Source organism: Sapajus apella, unplaced genomic scaffold, assembly GCF_009761245.1.
Source record: "Sapajus apella isolate SASKATOON/1434 unplaced genomic scaffold, GSC_monkey_1.0 scaffold52, whole genome shotgun sequence".
In the NCBI taxonomy this organism is placed as follows: Eukaryota; Metazoa; Chordata; class Mammalia; order Primates; family Cebidae; genus Sapajus; species Sapajus apella.
The window spans coordinates 12,358,495-12,363,712 of NW_022436992.1; the positions used below are offsets into that span (position 1 = coordinate 12,358,495).

The following is a 5,218-nucleotide window of genomic DNA, read 5'->3' on the forward strand; positions in this document are numbered from 1 at the left end:
CACACCTGTAATCCCAGCACTATGGGAGGCCAAGGTGGGAGGATCACTTGAGGTCAGGGGTTCAAGCCCAGCCTGGCCAAACCCCACCTCTATTATAAATACAAAAAAAATTAGCCGGGCATGGTGACACATGCCTGTAGTTCCAGCTACTTGGGAGGCTGAGGCAGGAGAATTGCTTGAACCCAGGGGACGAGGTTCAGTGAGCCGAAATTTCGCCACTGCATGCCAGCCTGGATGACAGAGTGAGACGCCATCTCAAAAAAAAAAAAAAAAAGCTTCATGGTGTCTGGGCGAGGTGGCTCACACCTGTAATCCCAACACTTTGGGAGGCTGGGGAGGAAAGATTGCTTGAGGCCAGGAGTTCCAGACCAGCCTTGCCAACATGGCAAAACCCCGTCTCTGCTAAAAATATAAAAATTAGCTGGTGTTAATTACAGGTCACACCTGTGATTCCAGCTACTTGGGAGGCTGAGGGAGGAGAATTGCTTTAACCCGGTGGGCGGAGGTTGCAGTGAGTTGAGATTGTGCCACTGCAGTCCAGCCCGGGTGACAGAGTAAGACTCTGTCTCAAAAATAATAATAATAATAAATAATAAAAGCTTCATAAATACATAATTCAACTGGAATTGATTTTTGTGCAAGCTGTGAGGCAGGCATCCTACTTTCTTTGTTTGCAGATATGGTGGGGGGAACCCAAAGGGTTTGTATTTTTTCTATTCTCTCAACAATCAGAAGACTTCTGTGACCAAACATATGGTTTTTCCCCTACACACCAAGCAAACCATAAATTCTGCAGCTGACATCAGCAGGTGCCCTCTATTCGAATTCAGTTCTCACAGTCTCAACCTAGAGATGGCGTCAGGTCCCACAGGTTGAGGACTCAGTCCCCAAGACTGCCTTTGCTCCCCCAATGCCCCCCTTTGGAGAACAGTTGCATGCCCCAGGCTGTTTTTCTTGTGCCTCTGATCAACCAGCTATGAATTAGGGTTCCCAGGACCTCCTCCTTAGGTTCAGTTAATTTGCTAGAGTGGCCCACAGAACTCAGGGAAATACTTATCGTTGCTAGTTTATTATAAAGTATGTTAGAAAGGATATCTATGAACACTAGATGAAGAGATGCATAGGGTGAGATATGGGGGAAGTGGGTGAAGCTTCCAGGTCCTCCCCAAGCTCCTCTCCAGTGTGTCACCCTTCAGGAACCTCCATGTGTTCAGCTGTCCACAAGCTCATATAAACCCTGTCCTTTTGGGTTTTTATGGAGGCTTCACTACATAGGCATGATTGATTAAACCACTGGTCATTGGTGATCAACTTAGCCTTCAGCCCTTCTCCCCTCCCTGGAGGTTGAGGGGTGGAGCCAAAAATCCCACTCCTCTAATCCTGCCTTGGTCTTTCCAGTGACCAGCCCCCTTCTGAAGCCACCTAGGGGCTGCCAGCCATCAGTCAACTCATTAGCACACAAATATATTACTTTGGAGATTCTAAGGATTTTAGGAGTTGTATGCCAGGAAATGGGAAGAAGACCAAATATGTATCTCACATTATCACATACCATATTTTTCCAGCACCATTGAAGTTTGTCTTCCTCACTGCTCTGAAGTTCTTTGTTATTTTTTTCTCACATTGGGCTGGTAATAGGCAGACCTTACAAGGTTTGAGGGAGGCACATCCTACACACGAATGTGAAAACCCAGTCATCATGCTGATGAACTGCAAACAGATCTGACTTTGTTATTCAACAAATGTCCATTTGCTCATGGTTCTGCTTCTGGTTTCTGTATTCTGTCATATCTTTGCACCAGTACCTCTCCGTCTTCATTGCTATAGTTTCATGAGAAATCTTTATATTTGCTAGAGCAAATCATCTCCCTATTCCATCTTTACATATTCAAGTATGTGTGTGGATTTCTCTTGGCATTTTGTTTATATATAAATTTTAAATCTGGCTCATCAATTTCTGAAAACACTTGTAGTTTTGCTTGGGGCTACACTGAACCTGTAGGTTAATTTGAGGAGAACTGACATCTTTCCAACATTACAACTTTCAATATATGAACGTGGCTTATGCCTCCATTAATATGAGCATGCTTTATTCTTTTATGATCCCAGAAGACGGACTTTGTCCACCAAACTTTTCCTGGTCCCAGAATCTTGAAAGGTCACACGTTTTAAGCCCAATGCCACATATAATGCTTGTGCAATTTGTGGGTTTGATTTATGTCCGATGTAATTTCATTTTTAAAATTTTTACTTTTAGTTTTATTTTGAAGACAGGGTCTTACTTTGTCATCTAGGCTGGAATGCAGTGGAGTGATCACTGCTCACTGAAGCCTCAATTTCCCGGGCTCCAGTGATCCTCCCACCTCAGCCTCCTGAGTAGCTGGGACCACAGGTATGTGCCACAGGCATGCACACAAGCGCTGTCCCACCCACACTCCTTAAGGCTCTTCCAGCCCAGGAATAAACCTTGGTATGGAGAAAGAGATCACTTTCTTGCTCATTTTATCCATTATTTCCATGGCTCTCTCTTGTCCCTAAGCTGCTCCTGTGTCTGCAGTTTCACCCTGAAGGGCCAAAAGTTCCAATAACCAAGTAAAGCCCATGCTTGCTTAGCGCACAAAGGGGAACAAGTACTGCATACTTCCCATTTCAACATTTATTTTGGGGGTACCAGGGTATAAAACTCCCCTGTCCTGGTTTTATTATTTATGTATTCATGTATTTATTTTTGAGACAAGGTCTGCCTCTGTCACCCAGGCTGGAGTGCAGTGGAGCTGTAACAGCTCACTGCAGCCTCAACCTCCCTAGGCTCAAGTGATCCTCCTACCTCAGGCTCCCAAGTAGCTGGGACTACAGGTGCACACCACCACACCTGGCTAAGTTTTTGCATTTTTTTTTTCTAGAGACAGGGTTTTGCCATGTTGTCCAGGCTGGTTTTGAACTCCTGGGCTCAAGTGATCTGCGCACATCCACCTCCCAAAGTGCTAGTGTAGCAGGAATGGCCTCAAGAAACAGAGACCTCTCGAACACTGAACTGGGAAGGAAGGGGTGATTTATTCAGCCAGGAGCAAGGTGGTATAGTTGCCTAACAGCCAAGCTCGTTTAACAAAGGAAACCTCTGCCTTTATATAGGCTTACAACTCTAGGTGTTACATGTGAAGGGTCTTGGGTTTCCAGTTTTAGAAATTGCATGTGAAAGGGTCTTGGTCTTACAACTCTAGAATTTACATGTGAAAGGGTTTTGGGCTTAGAAGTAGGCCTGGGGTATAGTGACTTAGGTGGGGGTTGATCTTAAATAAAAACAATGCCACAAAACAAACAAACAAAAAACAATGCCTTCCGGAAAGATTCCTCACCATGCCTGGGATCTATAGGAGGGCAGTTAGGGTGGCACCCAGTTTTCGAGCCTTTACTTCTATTGAAATGCAGTGTGGGCTGGGTGCAGTAGCCCATGCCTGTAATCCCAGCACTTTGGGAGGCCGAGGCGGGCGGATCATAAGGTCAGGAGGTCGAGACCATCCTGGCCATGGCGAAACCCCGTCTCTACTAAAATACAAAAAATTAGCCAGGTGTGGTGGTGAGTGCTGGTAGTCCCAGCTACTCAGGAGGCTGAGGCAGGTAATCACTTGAATCCGGGAGATGGAGGCTGCAGTGAGCCGAGATCGTGCCACTGCACTCCAGCCTAGTGAAAGAGCAAGACTCTGTCTCAAAGCGGGGATGGTCTTAAATGCTTAAGGGTGATTAAGGGTCTCCTCCCTCACTAGGATTACAGGCTTGAGCCACCACGCCTGTCCTGTCCTGATTTATAACAGATGAAGTGAGGCTGCTATTCAGCTTTTCTTTTGAAAAAGAAGTATGTAGTTAGATTTCCCTGACTGTTCTTTCCTCAATGAGCAACTCATTTCCGCATCTCCTTTAATCTTGTCATAACGTACCCAAGGATGATATAAACCCACCTCCACCAACTGCAGAAGAAAGTCTCAAAAACACCACACTTTACCAATCAATGGCTGTGTCCTCAAGCCCATAGGAGTAAATAAGTTTTGCAAATGAAAGTTTATTTTACCTATAGAAAGACTAAAGATTTTAAATCCAGAATGCAATTTATTGCTTCTACCCAAGATCAAAGGTAGTATCTGTGCTCATTAATATAATATCTGACGCACCCTCTAGCTGAGGACAAAATAGTGGGTTTTAGGAGCAGAAGATAGTGTAATCTTGCTTCATCCACTAGGTGTGTGGGTCCAACACTACAGTAACAATCAGATCAACAGTGCTCAGATAAGTGATGATTCCAGTATGGCTCTGTCCCTCATGCTCTCCATTTTAGTATGAAACCTGCCTTTTTCCCTTTTATTTTATTTTTAGTTTTTTGAGATGGAATCTCGCTCTGTCACCCTGGCTGGAGTGCAGTGCTCTGCTCACTGCAACCTCCTCCTCCAGAGTTCAAGCGATTCTCCTGCCTCAGCCTCCCATGTAACTGTGATTATAGGCATGCACCACCACGCCCCAGCTAATTGTTGTATTTTCTGTAGAGGTGGGGTTTCACCATGTTGGCCAGACTGGTCTCTAATTCCTGACCTCAGGGGATCTGCCCACCTTGGCCTCCCAAAGTGCTGGCATTACAGGCATAAGCCACTGCACCTGGCCTTTCCTTTTTATGTTTTTATTGAGACAGTCCCTCTCTGTCGCCCAGGCTGGAGTGCAGTCATAATCTTGGATCACTGCAACCTCCACCTCCTTGGTTCAAGTGATTTTTTCTTAGCTGGGATTACAGGTGCCCATCACCACACCTGGCTAATTTTTGTGTTTTTAGTAGAAATGGGGTTTCACCGTGTAGGCCAGGCTGGTCTTGAATACCTGACCTCAGGTGATCTGCCCGCCTCAGCCTCCCAAAAACTATATATATACATATATATGTGTGTGTGTATATATATATAAAATATATATGGTTTTTGTAAATATATATATATATATTTTATTTACAAAAACTATATATATTTACAAAAACCATATATATTGACAAAAAACATATATATTTACAAAAACATATTTATTTACATAAACTATATATATTTACAAAAAACATATATATTTACAAAAACTATATATATAGCTTTGAAGTAAACCCACACATATATTTACCAAAACTATATATATATATATATATACAGTTTTACAAAAACTATATATATATATATATATACAGTTTTTACAA

The 5,218-nt window shown here is 43.5% G+C and overlaps 1 non-coding gene across 1 annotated transcript; it reads right to left on the reverse strand.

Annotated features, from left to right (window-relative positions):
* Window positions 1-1,621: 1,621 nt before the first annotated feature.
* Window positions 1,622-1,722, reverse strand: LOC116527055. Its single transcript, XR_004258367.1, has one exon. It is a non-coding gene; the product is annotated as a small nucleolar RNA U13 (small nucleolar RNA).
* Between the last annotated feature and the right edge of the window lie 3,496 nt (window positions 1,723-5,218).